Here is a 16588-nt window from a genome sequence, read left to right on the forward strand (position 1 = left end):
CTTTGACCAAGTCAGCGTTGACCTGGTCCCACATGTCATCCACCCAAACCAGCCCTGTTACACTAACCCGTGGGTCCCAGCCGTCAGGTTTGACCTGGGCTGGCGCCTTTGACCTGCTGACGTCACTATGAGGTCATGCTGACGCAATAATTCCTTTCTGGAATTTAAATAAATCTTAAATGATTTATTATTTTCAGAAAATGTTTAAAACTTGTAAAATTCATATAAAATCAACCGTAACTCCAAATGAAACAAATTATATATGAAAAATGATCAGAAAAATCCAATCTATCCATCTGTACCATTTTCATGCATGTCAGAACAACTTATGGCTACTGTTTAGGACAATTCAATTAATGGCATTTAAATAACCACATGTGGAGTTTGAATTTGAATCTTGGATTCAAACCAACTTCATTTAATCTGGTTTTAGATGCATTAGCACAAACCACAGCATATTGCCATGTCACATTCATGCATCATATTGTGCATTGCATTGATTGTGTTTCCTTCTCTGTTGCCGGTATTTGTCCCCTCTCGGTAGGCGTATCCCGATGATGAGTTCGATGACACCAATGAAGAACTATATTATCTTCAGAAGTGCCAGGCAAGCAAAACCCCCTTGTTCATTTCGATAAAATCCCACTCTCTCGCTCCTGCTCTCTTTTACTGCATTAGGACAACAACGATTCATCTGTTACTTGATGCGGTAGCTGAACCCCTTTATCCTCTGCATGACCTGTCATTGCCACAGTAAATAGATGAAACCCACTAGCATGAGTAGGAGTTGTTTGAGCCCTGATGTGCCTACTCATTCATGCTTGTTTGTCATGCCTACTATTGTTTAGAGTTGTGTCAGGTCTGATTCATCAGGGATGAATCAGAGGTGTGTGAACATGTCCTACTGTTGAAAGCTAAGTGTGTGAACACGATTTGGTAAAGGTAGCGGTGAGAGGCCATGTAGGAGTACATGGTGGGTTGTATCATTGCAGCCGTCCTCAGGAACTGAGTTCTGTGTTTGTGATCCATGATCAGTTACTACCACACATTGGGCTCCGGGCGCTCCAAGCTCTCTCGACTTATTAATCAACTTGATCTCTGTCCAGGAGTTGCAACTAGTTTCTGGTGTTTGTAGGTAGTGTTAGTAGTCTACCAAGTGGCACCCGGTACAAGTGGGCTTGGGACAGACTAGGCACAGTGGCCCGGTGTACCAAGTGGCACCCGGATGGTGGGCTTGGGAACCCTGCACACATCGGTTGGGGCTGTGAGCGACACCCCGGCCGGATCTCCTTGCAGATGGAACCCGAATAGGTGATAAACCTGGACAAGAGACTTGTGTGGTTAGTCAGGTCGTGGCCGACACCCTCGCTGGGCTTCCGCTTGAAGGTTGCCGAGTACATGTCGTGTAAACGGCGGTAAGTGGTGAGAGCGTGTGTGAAGAAGTACACCCCTGTAGGGTTAACATCATCTATTCGAATAGCCGTGTCCGCGGAAAAGGACTTCTGGGTTGCCTGTACAGTTCATAGACAAGTGAAATTGGATACCCTAAAATGCGCAAGATAAGCGTGAGTGCTATGGATGGCGTTCTCGTAGGGAGACGGGAGCGGATCCATAGTGGTGTATTGATATGGTGAATATGTGGACTCGTGTGCGCCACCTCAAAAGAGTTACTTGCAGTCATAGTTCAGGATAGCCACCGAGTCAAAGCTGGCTTGCTGCAGTTAAACCCCACCATCCCCTTGTTGATAATGATGCATATGTAGTTAGATCTGATGTAAGTCTTGCTGGGTACATTTGTACTCACGTTGCTTAATTAATGTTTTTGCAGAGAGACTTCAGTCTCACTAGTAGATCCACGTGGACTTCGACGTTTAGCTTGTTACCTCAGCTACGATCTTGTGCCCTCGGCAGGATCTGGTAGATAGTCAGGCTTCTCAGCCTTTTTCATTTGTAGATGTCTGTACCCAGACATGTTTAGCTTCCGCATGTGCTTTGACTTGTATGCTCTGAGTGTTGGGTCATGAGACCCATGTTTGTAATATCTCGCTCCTCGGAGCCTATTGAATAAATACTTGAGTCGTAGAGTCATGTTGTGATGCCATGTTGTATTTGCACATATCGAGCATATTGTGTGTATGTTATTGAAATGCTTGGTATGTGTGGGATCTGACTATCTAGTTGTTTATCCTTAGTAGCCTCTCTTACCGGGAAATGTCTCCTAGTGTTTCCACTGAGCCATGGTAGCTTGCTACTGCTCCGGAACACTTAGGCTGGCCGGCATGTGTCCTTCTTCGTTCCTGTGTCTGTCCCTTCGGGGAAATGTCACGTGATGAATACCGGAGTCCTGTTAGCCCGCTACAGCCCGGTTCACCGGAGTCCTGCTAGCCCAGTGCTACAGCCTGGATTCACTCGCTGATGACCGACACGTTCGATGCTGGGTCATGGATGCCTGTCCCTGGAAGTTAGTGCCACTTTGGGTTCATGACTAGCCATGTCAGCCCGGGTTCTTTGTCATATGGATGCTAGCGGCACTATCATATACGTGAGCCAAAAGACGCAAACGGTCCCGGGCCAGGTAAGGTGGCACCCGTGGGAATACCGTGCGTGAGGCCGCAAAGTGATATGATGTGTTACATGCTAGATCGGTGTGACTCAGGATCGGGGTCCTGACAGCTTTGGTATCAAAGCCTGACTGCCTGTAGGATTACCAAGCCAAACTGGTCGAAGTTGAGTCTAGAAATGCTTTAGTTATATAAGGGAATTGATTGTGGGATGGAACGTAAGGCTCTTTTTACTCCTTATACCTTATGCCTTCTGATCTGAGTCATCTTAACTTTCCTACGGGGTTAAGGAACTAGGCTTTCTCATCTTTCTATCAGGATCACGTGTTACTAATCCGTAGACTTATAAGATTGGTGATTCAAGCCTCAGTTCAGCTTCTACTACCTCTGTATGTTAACTGTTGATCTCGAAACCTTGATATTGTGCCTCTGAGTGGCTATGCCACCATTTTTGTAGCATGTATCCAATCTTTCGAGCATTTACAGTCGTTATGCTGCCCGAGTCATCCCAGGTTTCTAAACAGTCTGATGCATTTGCAAATCCCTTCCTCCCGTTCCTGATGTCCTTTTGGGCTAGATTAAGCACACTAATCAGTGAGTTGAGGTACTCTATTGCCTCGACGTATATGTTGGAGTTATTATTATGACCCTAGGTACCTAGAGTATCACCTAGTAATCCAGCCATGCTTTGTGTTCCCAGTGTGATGATTCTGGCCATCATTCTCGAAAGCATCCCATGATGCCACCTAGTTAGTAGGCATTCTACTCCTGGGTTTTGAACCCAAGATTCACCCTACTTCGTGTTGTTAGTATTTGCTAGTTCCTTTAAGATATTAGTAACCTTTGCGATAGTCCTCGAGGTCCGTGGTATTTCCTTCTTCCAATACCATGAACTATTTATGGCAAAAGTTCCTCGTTGAACCGAAAGATCACAACCAGAGTGCTCTTGATGAGTTCTCCATTCTATATTGTGACTGCCAGTTCAACCTTTCTGCATGGGTTATCCGGAAGAAATATGTTGAACTCGTTCGACATGCTAGTCCATGCATCCACAACTCAGAAAATCATATGTTTGTTTGGGTTGTCCCTCCTTAGTTGTTTTCTGACCTTCGTCTATCATTCGATAGTCAAGAGTATGTGTGCATTCGTTCATCGATGCCTATTACTCTTGTGGTCCATCAACCATTCTATTCCAGAATGACTAGGAGAAACAAACTCCAGTACCTCATCCCTATCGAAGATTGGGTCAAAGCAGTTGTGCTCCGCAGATCAAATACTAATCCAGCTTTTATTCTGCTCCACCTTGGAGTATTACCATCTTTATATCAATAATATCATGGGAATTGCACACCATCCTATGAACTCTTGATACAGTGATACTCTCTCCATCATTATTCATTTCTCGGTTCTCGTGTTGTTGCAACCGGACTGCTGACAAGTGAATCGTGATGTGTGAAACCTATACGCCTAGCAACTCTGTTGCTTGGTAGTTAAATGGACAACAACCTCATTCTTAGCGTGCTGATTATTGAATTATCATTATAAGACTAATCGTGCTACCTAGCCCTTATTTCCGGTGCACCCTTCGATCAATGAGTTAGGATTGTGCCAATCCCTCGCTCTTTTGATCATATCATTTTGCCCTGAAAAGCAAGATTGTTCTCGAGCTTAGTAGCATATCGGTGGTTCATGATTTTCCGAATATCTTCTCGGTAGTATCACCAGGTTGTCACCTGACCGCTATGTTGAGTTCGTGATCAAGTTGGTTTATTCCTGTAAACCACCCTTTCTCCAAGAATCCGTGTTGGATACCCTGAGCTAGTTGGATAAACTAAACAACAACTTGGAGAGTTGGAAGATAAAAGCTTGTCTGACTCAGTTCATTCCAAAGGGATATCCTGGTGTTGGTGTGTTTTGAAGAAAGATGATATCTTCATTGGTTGATCCTCATGGTCAATTGCTGGACCTATCGTCCTAACCAAAACTTTGGTTTGAGTGTGGGCTATCCTCAAATCAAATCAGAACCAACGATGTTCGTAATGTTGTCTTACTCGTGGTTGATTCCTCGAGCATACACCATTATGTCTTTTGGGTCTGACCAATACTATCACCTTGTTCACATAATTATGGAATTCCATTTATATGGAAATCTCAATAAATTGTTGTTGAGTCCATTGACAACATCCCTATCTCCTCCATGATTTTGTTGAACAATAAGCTAGTGTTGGAAACTTGTATAAGCATTTTCTTCATGCCCCGTTCATGAAGTATATGTTGGATGAAAGAAGTGACTTCCTTTGATTCACGTGCATTTGATGTAAGTTGCCGCCGTGAATTCGAGAAAGTTTGTTTTTGCGTCCTTTGGAATCATCCCAAGTTATTCATGCATACGTGCGAAGTATTCTGTGGTGTGGAGACTTGCAACCTTCATTCTATATGTGTCCCTAGCACACCAAGCCACTGACTGATTTGTTCCAGGAAAAGGAATTCCTTCATAAGAGCTAACCCGGGCTTATACAAGGACTTCGTTATCCGCAATGATGGTTTCCCACCAGAACTCGGTAGTGTTTTATTGTAAGACTACCATGTGATCATGTTTGTCTGGGACAGCGTGTTCACACGTGTGTAGCAGAACCAGCTCATGTTTTGGAGCTTGCTATCGTAGTTCATCTCCCGAGAATCTCGCAACGTCATCTCGTCAATTTGTGTTGCAAACTTTCATTTTTCTTCCTAGACTTGATGAGTCTGGATTATTCTAACACCAACCAGATCTGAATCTCAGGCAGATATGATGGTTGGAACGTTTCCCAAGAACTATAATAATGGTCTCTCTGTAACCCGGTAAAGTGGATGTCGTGGCCAACACACCCAACCGGAAGACCTCTTGTTGTAGTATCTTGATTGAGGAAGTTGGCCACCTCCCCATAAGGATTTCGTAGGATCTACTCCCTAGTTGTTCCTTATGGATTTTTGTGTTCCCGAAGTCCGACCTTTTACTTGATGTCTAAATATCAACCATAATTATCTATGGATTACGCTAACACATCAAGGAGAACATTAGAAGCGGAGTGCTAAATGTCTCTCGGTCAATCATCCAGATTTTGTTTCCTTGGCCTTGCTAAGGTGAAATTTGAGAAGTGTTATCCTCCTTTGCATCTGCATCGTCCATTGTTGTTCATCATGGTAGTATGATGTGTTGCCAGGATCCTTGACTCGGATATTGGTAAAACCTTGATGAATATGGAAATGCTCAAGTTTTTGAGAACAAGCGCAAGCAAAATCATTCCTTGTGTTGTTCTCAACAAGGTAATCCACATCATCCATTCTAATCCGAGTATGCCATTCTACCGAACTCCTCCAAACGACCGCTCGAGATTTGCCCTAGGCTGGTATAGAGAGTCTCAATGATCTCTATATCAAAGGTAATTCTTTTTGCCACTTAAGGTAATAATCTACGAATCACCCTCCTCCAGGATGTTCCACTGTGGCATCATGGCAACTCAACTCCTCACTATGTTGACAACCGTTCACCACCCTTTTAAGCGTGGAATTGTTGTCTACCTAGTGAACCCTCTTCATCTGTTCCACTCCATCCCTCTAGATGTGTGCCTCGTGACTCGGCTTGAGAGAGGTTGCTATGTCTCATTCCGTGAGTTAATCCTGAGTTGTTCGATCTTCGAGAAGATTAATTCTTCTAGAGTTTTCCTTTCCTCTTCTTGACATGTTAGTTGGAGTTCTTAGAGCAAGACGACGAGACAAAGATGGTGATCGAATCAACGCCCCTATGAAGTGCAACCTGGATCGTGAAGATTGTGTTAGTTTGCGTCCCCCTTCATCTTACCTCATGTCTCGAATCTCGGGACGAGATTCTTGTTTAGTGGGGGCGAGTTGTCACATCCCTAGCTTCTGGTGCTGCCTAGTGTTCGAATTTTGCTAGCATCATGTTTAAATTTCTGAAACTTGAATTGAGGAATTCTGAAAGCCTCGGAATTTAAATAAAAGTTGGGCAAAAACCCTAAAATCTCATTCATTGTTTCCAAAATGCTCTTCATAGATGTTTAATATTTTGGCAAGGGTTTTGATCCAAACCAAAAAGAATGAACATTTTAAAAGGATTTATTTTGGGACTTTGAATTTAAATCATTAGCTATTTGAATTTGAATTATGTTCATATAATTAGAATATAATTTCAAATACCCCTGAAATATTTTTATGAGCTTTTGGAAAAGTCCATCCAGCAAAATAAAAATATTCAGAGGAGTTTTTGGCATTGTTTGAATTGTTTTAAATTCAAAACAGTGGCAAATGATTAAAAAACAGAAACAGAAAAACAATAAAAGAGCAGAAGACCTACATGTCGCTTACCTGGACCTACCTGGCAGCCCAGCTGCGGCCCAGCACTGCTGGACCAGCCCAGCAGTCGCCCCCACCGTCTTCAACCTCCTGCTAGTAGGCAGGAGGGCGTGTGGTCGCCGCGCGTGGGCACGCGCGCGCCACCTCCTGCTTCACACCGCTGCCCCGACGTGTCTGGACGACACCACGCACCCCTTCTGGAACCCCTCGCTCACTCTCTCGTCCCCATCCTCTCCTCTGCTCTCTCTCCCTCTCTACCCGAGCGGAGCTCATCGCCACCGACGCCGTTCGCCGCGGCCACAGCCACCCCCTCGCTCCCTCTCCGCATCCCTGAGCTCCATCCCGACCCCGTGGAGCTACACACCTGACGCATGCGACCAGAGGAGGCCCCAGTCGACCGGAGCGTCGCCGTCTTCATCTTTGGTGCCCGGAGATCGCCGCCGTCAATTCGCCATCGCAGAAGCTTCCCCGAGCTCGCCGACCCCTCCGTTCGATCCACTGTGAGCCCCGCCGCCTTTTCCCCTCCTCCTAGAGCTCGTTCCCGCCCTCTAGCCGCCTCTTCCGCCGTGCCCGAATCTCGCCGCCGCCGTGCCATGTCGCTGCCGTGGCCAGAGCTGCCTCCGCCCGTTTTTGAGCGTGTCGCCGTTCTCACCGTGCTCCTAGGAGCCGAACGCATGCACCAGCTCCTCCTGCCGTGCTCCCTAACATAGACCCCGAGCTCGCCCGAGCTCCGGCCGCCGCCGAGGTGGACGCCGTGCTCAACTCCGGCCACCTCGCGGCCTCCCGTCCGTTCCTTTGGATGCGAACGAGCAAGAGCTCCTCCCTAGTGCCCCCAGCGCGCCAAACCACCGCCCGTAGCGCCAAACCCGCCACCACCCAAACTCCGGCCGCCGCACTCGTGCTCGCCGCCGTCGACTCAGACCACCCCAGCTTCTCCCACTTGCACTACCAGATGCGCGCGACCCCCAGCTACGCGTAGCACCAAACCGCCGTCCAAATGGTCGCCTGTGGGCGAAACCCGACGCGCTCCGCCGCCACTGACCTCGCCGGCGACGAGCCGTCGGCCTAATCCCAGTTTAGTTAGCACTAATGACCCCGTAACCCCCCCCCCAGAGCCACTGCCATGTGGGCCCCCGTGCCTGTTTAGGTTAGTTTAATTTCTGTTTAGGTTAGTGTTAACCCAGCGGACCCCACGTGTCAGCTTTGACTTTGACCAAGTCAGCGTTGACCTGGTCCCACATGTCATCCACCCAAACCAGCCCTGTTACACTGACCCGTGGGTCCCAGCCGTCAGGTTTGACCTGGGCTGGCGCCTTTGACCTGCTGACGTCACTATGAGGTCATGCTGACGCAATAATTCCTTTCTGGAATTTAAATAAATCTTAAATGATTTATTATTTTCAGAAAATGTTTAAAACTTGTAAAATTCATATAAAATCAACCGTAACTCCAAATGAAACAAATTATATATGAAAAATGATCAGAAAAATCCAATCTATCCATTTGTACCATTTTCATGCATGTTAGAACAACTTATGACTACTGTTTAGGACAATTCAATTAATGGCATTTAAATAACCACATGTGGAGTTTGAATTTGAATCTTGGATTCAAACCAACTTCATTTAATCTGGTTTTAGATGCATTAGCACAAACCACAGCATATTGCCATGTCACATTCATGCATCATATTGTGCATTGCATTGATTGTGTTTCCTTCTCTGTTGCCGGTATTTGTCCCCTCTCGGTAGGCGTATCCCGACGATGAGTTCGATGACACCAATGAAGAACTATATTATCTTCGGAAGTGCCAGGCAAGCAAAACCCCTTGTTCATTCCGATAAAATCCCACTCTCTCGCTCCTGCTCTCTTTTACTGCATTAGGACAACAACGATTCATCTGTTACTTGATGCGGTAGCTGAACCCCTTTATCCTCTGCATGACCTGTCATTGCCACAGTAAATAGATGAAACCCACTAGCATGAGTAGGAGTTGTTTGAGCCCTGATGTGCCTACTCATTCATGCTTGTTTGTCATGCCTGCTATTGCTTAGAGTTGTGTCAGGTCTGATTCATCAGGGATGAATCAGAGGTGTGTGAACATGTCCTACTGTTGAAAGCTAAGTGTGTGAACACAATTTGGTAAAGGTAGCGGTGAGAGGCCATGTAGGAGTACATGGTGGGTTGTCTCATTGCAGCCGTCCTCAGGAACTGAGTTCTGTGTTTGTGATCCATGATCAGTTACTACCACACATTGGGCTCCGGGCGCTCCAAGCTCTCTCGACTTATTAATCAACTTGATCTCTGTCTAGGAGTTGCAACTAGTTTCTGGTGTTTGTAGGTAGTGTTAGTAGTCTACCAAGTGGCACCCGGTACAGGTGGGCTTGGGACAGACTAGGCACAGTGGCCCGGTGTACCAAGTGGCACCCGGATGGTGGGCTTGGGAACCCTGCACACATCGTTTGGGGCCGTGAGCGACACCCCGGCCGGATCTCCTTGCGGATGGAACCCGAATAGGCGATAAACCTGGACGAGAGACTTGTGTGGTTAGTCAGGTCGTGGCCGACACCCTCGCTAGGCTTCCTCTTGAAGGTTGCCGAGTACATGTCGTGTAAACGGCAGTAAGTGGTGAGAGCGTGTGTGAAGAAGTACACCCCTGCAGGGTTAACATCATCTATTTGAATAGCCGTGTCCGCGGAAAAGGACTTCTGGGTTGCCTGTACAGTTCATAGACAAGTGAAATTGGATACCCTAAAATGCGCAAGATAAGCGTGAGTGCTATGGATGGCGTTCTCGTAGGGAGACGGGAGCGGATCCATAGTGGTGTATTGATATGGTGAATATGTGGACTCGTGTGCGCCACCTCAAAAGAGTTACTTGCAGTCGTAGTTCAGGATAGCCACCGAGTCAAAGCTGGCTTGCTGCAGTTAAACCCCACCATCCCCTTGTTGATAATGATGCATATGTAGTTAGATCTGATGTAAGTCTTGCTGGGTACATTTGTACTCACGTTGCTTAATTAATGTTTTTACAGAGAGACTTCAGTCTCACTAGTAGATCCACGTGGACTTCGACGTTTAGCTTGTTACCTCAGCTACGATCTTGTGCCCTCGGCAGGATCTGGTAGATAGTCAGGCTTCTCAGCCTTTTTCATTTATAGATGTCTGTACCCAGACATGTTTAGCTTCCGCATGTGCTTTGACTTGTATGCTCTGAGTGTTGGGTCATGAGACCCATGTTTGTAATATCTCGCTCCTCGGAGCCTATTGAATAAATACTTGAGTCATAGAGTCATGTTGTGATGCCATGTTGTATTTGCACATATCGAGCATATTGTGTGTATGTTATTGAAATGCTTGGTATGTGTGGGATCTGACTATCTAGTTGTTTATCCTTAGTAGCCTCTCTTACCGGGAAATGTCTCCTAGTGTCTCCACTGAGCCATGGTAGCTTGCTACTGCTCCGGAACACTTAGGCTGGCCGGCATGTGTCCTTCTTCGTTCCTGTGTCTGTCCCTTCGGGGAAATGTCACGCAATGAATACCGGAGTCCTGTTAGCCCGCTACAGCCCGGTTCACCGGAGTCCTGCTAGCCCAGTGCTATAGCCTGGATTCACTCGCTGATGACTGACATGTTCGATGCTGGGTCATGGATGCCTGTCCCTGTAAGTTAGTGCCACTTTGGGTTCACGACTAGCCATGTCAGCCCGGGCTCTTTGTCATATGGATGCTAGCGGCACTATCATATACGTGAGCCAAAAGGCGCAAACGGTCCCGGGCCAGGTAAGGCGACACTCGTGGGGATACCGTGCGTGAGGCCGCAAAGTGATATGAAGTGTTACATGCTAGATCGATGTGGCATCGAGTCGGGGTCCTAACAGCGTTGGCATCAGAGCCGGACTGCCTGTAGGTTCTCCAAGCCAAACTGGTCGATGTTGAGTCTAGAAATGCTTTAGTTATATGTAGGGGAATTGTTTGTGGGATGGAATGTAAGGCTCTTTTTACTCCTTTATCTCATGACATTCTGATCTGAGTCAGTTCATTCTTCTACCGGGGGTTAAGGAATTAGGATCTCTTCTCTCTATCAGGTTCACATGTTACTAATCAGTAGTACCTTATAGGTTTGATGGATACAATCCTAGTTCAGCTCTATTACCCCATTATGTTGCTAAGATGGACCCAGAACCTTGATATGATGTTGTTGAGTGTCTATGCAATTCTTTGTCAAATGCCTCAAAATCCTTTTTGAGCATTTACAGCCGTTATGCTGTCCAATTTCTGCTAGGAATCTTAATGTCTTGTGTTATCTTGTTCCAGATGGCGACCCGTCCTCAGAATCAAGTGGTTCGCTTGACTCGATGCCTAGATGTACCCGGCCATACTGCCATGTTGGTCAGGGTAATGACTGAGGCTGGATACCGTTGGTATCCTGAGTACACGGTCGAAGAGCAATTCCGAGACTTTAATCAAAGTCAATATCTTTGCACTGTCAGGATATTTCCATCTTATCCCGGATCCACCGAGCCCCTTCACTGCTCCTATGGACTCGGGGTTACTATTGAGATGGCTGTGCAGGATGCTGCCTACTCTATGATGACCATCATGCGAGTCAGGACTGGTCTATTTCGGGACTCTGACTTCCGGTATATGCCAGCATCACTTCCAGGAGCACAAGGTTATCTCCAGGCTATCTATGCTGACTCCACTCAGGAGGATTCACGGATCCGCACCACTGCTCAGTTGCTTGAAGACAAGGACCGTGAAAATCGGGCCTTGAGGCTAGAGCTTTTCAATACTCGTGCCGATCATTGGGCCACGTTGACTCGGTTTGCACCGGCCGTGCAAGCGGGATATATGGATATGAGAGATCTCTATCCTGTGAGATCTTCTCTGCCAGACGTGATGGATTGGCGTGATGTAGGAGGCATCACCCCACCTCGTGGTCCCCGCAGGCCACCGTTCATTGGTCCAAGACCTCATCCTAGCCCCTATGGTCCACAACCTCCGCGGGACCGACTGTTTCCGGATGATCATGTTGAGCTTCCAAGCTATGGAGGTGACTTCTATGAGGACTACTACGGATCGGTCTGAGTTAGTAGTAGTATCACTAGTTTCGTACTAGCTGTATCGTCCACCGTCCTGCATGACTCGTGGGATATGGCCTAGCTTGTACCGCCTTCCGGAGGTGTAGAAAAATAATGTATAGGAGCTCGGAGTGCCTCCGATGAGATGTAATCCTCTTTTCACCATAGTAGTACTTGGTTTGGTTCTGTACTAAACTTTGTATGGTGTGTATGACGATGGAATAAAAGAAGCAGTTTCTGTATCTATCATGTCATACGGATGATCATCTTGCATTCCGAGTTATTCCTTACGCTCTACATTTCTATGTCAAATCCTATCATTTTGGACTAAATCATTGTCTTGTTTACCTAGGATGGTCAACACGCGCAATAACCCTGCTCCCCAAGAGCAGGCCGAAGGCAGTGAAGTCAGGAATGCAAACCTGCCTCACCCTCCCTCTCTGGCCGAAGTTATGCTGGAAGCCGAGAGAAACAAGCGGGAGACTAACCGTTTGTTGGAGCGCATCGAGCAAAACACGGCACACCATCAGCGGAATAACTTGGTGTCACTTAGTGATTTCATCAAGTTACATCCACCCACTTTCCACCACTCCGTCGAGCCTCTCGACGCGGATGACTGGCTTCGCAGTATTGCTCACAAACTGCATACTGCGCTAGTAGCTGAGGCTGACAAGGTCACCTTTGCTGCATATCATCTTGAAGGCCCCGCCAGTCTATGGTGGGAGAACTATGGAGCTATGCGCCCAGCGGGCCATGTCACTACTTGGGCTGAATTCAGCGAGGCTTTTCGTGAACATCACATTCCGGAGGGTCTCATGGACCGTAAACGTGAGGAGTTCTGCAGTTTCACTCAAGGTCGACTCTCTGTGGATGCTTACAGCAGGGAGTTCGGTAACCTTGCACGATATGCAACTGAGGAAGTTTCCACTGATGCCAAGAAGCAAGCAAGGTTCCGTAAGGGACTTAGTCCCGAGCTTCGCCGCGACCTCCGTTTGCATGAGTGCACATCTTTCCAGAAGCTTGTTAACAAAGCCATCAGTGCTGAGACCGGTCAGACTGACTATGAGGCAACACGCAACCATGGCCGTGATATGGGTTCCTCATCCGGTGCTGGTCCTCAGAAGCGCCGCGTGTGGGTGCCTAACACTGCCCTGCCACCCAGGTTCACACCGAGGCCATCCTTCCAGACGCCTCGCCCCGCTCAACAGTTTGCACCAACCAAGCCCTATGGTGGTCCAACCAACAGTACTCCTCCATGTACCAGCTCTGTGACCTGCTTTAAGTGTGGGGAATCGGGCCACTATCTGCATGAGTGCCCCCAGACCAACCCCAATCAATCTGCAAAAGCTGTTGGCCGTGGCAAGCCGACAGGGAAAGTGTTCCACGCTAAGCCGGCCACTGCTGCACGTGGCCATGTCATCTCTATCTCTGCCGAAGAAGCTCAAGAGGATCCCAACGTCGTTCTTGGTACGCTCTTGTTAATTGCCACCCGGCATCTGTTCTTTTCGATACAGGAGCATCTCATTCATTTATATCCGAGAGCTATGCTCGACTGCATAACACCACATTCTGTGAGATGCCCACCTCTATGGTAATTCAAACCCCGGGATCCAAATGACAAACTTCTAGAGTAAGCCATGGTAATGAAATTCAAGTCGACAGACTTGTTTTTCTCGCATCTTTAATAGCTCTCAAATCTTCGGATATTAATATCATCTTGGGGATGGACTGGATGTCAGCCCATCATGCCAAAATTGATTGCTTCTCTAGGACTGTTCAACTCACCCATCCTTCGGGGAAGATAGTCAATGTCTTGACCCCGAATAGCCAAGCGACAGCTATATTCGCTTAACGCCAGTCCTTTGCTAGACCTTGAGGATGTTTCGGTAGTCCGTGACTTTCTGGATGTCTTTCCAGAGGAATTGCCAGGTGTTCCACCTGACAGGGATGTTGAGTTCGTAATAGATCTCATTCCAGGAACTGTTCGGATTGCTAGAAGACCCTATAAGATGGCACCACTAGAACTAGCCGAGCTCAAGAAACAACTCGATGAGTCCTTGAAGAAGGGTTTCATCCGACCTAGTTCATCTCCATGGGCTTGCCCCGTCCTCTTCGTCAAGAAGAAGGATGGTACGGACCAGATGGTTGTAGATTATCGACCAGTCAACCTGGTCACAATTAAGAACAAGTATCCGCTCCCCAGGATCAACGACCTGTATGATCAGCTCGCTGGATCCTCAGTCTTCTCTAAAATGGATTTGAGGTTGGGCTACCATCAAATCAAAATCCGGAACGGGGACATTCCTAAAACGGCTTTTGTTACTCGTTATGGCCAATACGAGTACACCATCATGTCCTTCGGTTTAACCAATGCCCCAGCCACTTTCTCTCGGTTAATGAACTCAATCTTCATGGAGTATTTGGATAAATTCGTCGTGGTCTACCTTGATGATATACTCATCTACTCCAAGGACGAGGAAGAACATGCCGAACATCTAAGGCTAGTGTTGATGAAACTTCGAGAGCATCGCCTTTATGCCAAATTTTCAAAATGCGAATTTTGGTTGCCAGAAGTGACCTATCTAGGACATGTAATTTCTGGTAAAGGTATTGCTGTCAATCCCGAGCGAGTTCAAGCCGTCCTTAACTGGACTCCACCTGAATCGGTCAAGCAAGTTCGGAGTTTCCTTGGCTTAGCGAGCTATTGTCGCCGCTTTGTCGAGAACTTCTCCAAAGTTGCAAAACCTCTAACTGAACTCCTCAAGAAAGATAAAAAGTTCGAGTGGACCCCACAATGTGAGCACAGCTTTCAGGAACTGAAAAGACGCCTGACATCTGCTCACGTATTGGTACCACCAAATTTCTCTAAGGATTTTGTTATCTATTGCGACGCCTCGCGACAAGGACTAGGTTGCATTCTCATGCAAGATCGACACGTAATTGCTTACGCTTCACGGCAATTGCACCCACATGAGGAGAATTATCCTACTCATGATCTAGAGCTTGCAACCGTAGTCTATGCACTTAAAACCTGGCAACATTACCTCCTCGGTAATCGTTGCGAAATTTTCACCGATCACCAAAGTCTGAAGTACATCTTCACCCAACCAGATTTGAATCTCAGGCAAAGACGTTGGGTCGAGTTGATCACAGATTTCGACTTAGGAATAACTTACACCCCAGGAAAAGCCAACGTCATGGCTGATGCGCTAAGTCGTAAATCTTATTGTAACAATCTAATGTTACAACAAAGTCAACCACTTCTCCATGAGGAATTTCGGAAGCTTAACCTTCACATTGTTCCTCGAGGATTTCTTTCCACCTTAGTGGCGAAACCTACTCTTACGGATCAAATCATCGCTGCCCAAAAGCGAGATAAAGGAATATCTAGGATCAAGGAGAACATTGCTAGCGGAGTTGCTAGATGTTTGTCCACAAATGATCATGGTGTTGTGTATTTTGAGAACCGTTTAGTGGTTCCCAAGAACCAGCATCTACGGCAGTTGATCCTTAAGGAGGCTCATGAATCTCCTCTCACCATTCATCCCGGTAGTACCAAGATGTATCAGGACCTACGCCAGAGGTTCTGGTGGACTAGGATGAAGAGAGACATTGCTTAGTTCGTTGCTAGTTGCAACGTCTGTCGTCGTGTAAAAGCAGAGCATCAACGGCCTGCTGGCACCCTTCAACCCTTAGCTATTCCTGAATGGAAATGGGATAAAATTGGTATGGATTTCATCACCGGATTTCCCAGGACCAAGAGAGGGAATAATGCTATCTTTGTCGTTGTCGATCGTCTTTCCAAAGTATCCCATTTCTTACCTGTTCGCGAGAGTATAACCGCTAGTCAATTAGCCGACTTATACATCTCCCGAATAGTGTCTCTCCATGGTGTCCCATTGGAAATTAACTCGGATCGAGGAAGTCTTTTCACCTCTCGATTTTGGGAAAGTTTCCAAAATGCCATGGGAACCCGCCTTTCCTTTAGCACTGCTTTTCACCCTCAATCAAGTGGTCAAGTAGAACATGTCAACCAGATTCTAGAAGACATGCTTCGAGCCTCTGTTATCTCTTTCGGAATGGATTGGGAGAAATGCCTTCCATTTGCTGAGTTTGCTTATAACAACAGCTATCAAATCTAGCTCGGGCAAAGCCCCTTTTGAAGTTCTCTACGGACGAAGGTGTCGAATGCCTCTTAACTGGTCAGAGACCGGGGAAAGACAATTCTTTGGCCCGGACATGATCCAGGAAGCAGAAGAGCAAGTTCGCATTGTTCGTGAAAAGTTGAAAACAGCCCAATTTCGTCAAAAGAGTCAATACGACCGAAAACATAAGACTATGAATTTTGAGGTTGACGAGAAGGCTTACCTTCGGGTTACTCCTCTGAAGGGAACCCATCGCTTCGGTATCAAGGGCAAATTGGCTCCTCGTTACATTGGACCCTTTCACATTCTCGCTAAACGAGGAGAAGTTGCCTACCAATTGGAACTACCTCCGCATCTCTCCAGAGTCCACGACGTCTTCCACGTTTCTCAACTCAGGCGTTGCTTCTCGGATCCTATCCGTGGAGTGGACCACGAAACGCTTGATCT

Source organism: Triticum dicoccoides, chromosome 1B, assembly GCF_002162155.2.
Source record: "Triticum dicoccoides isolate Atlit2015 ecotype Zavitan chromosome 1B, WEW_v2.0, whole genome shotgun sequence".
Lineage (NCBI taxonomy): Eukaryota > Viridiplantae > Streptophyta > Magnoliopsida > Poales > Poaceae > Triticum > Triticum dicoccoides.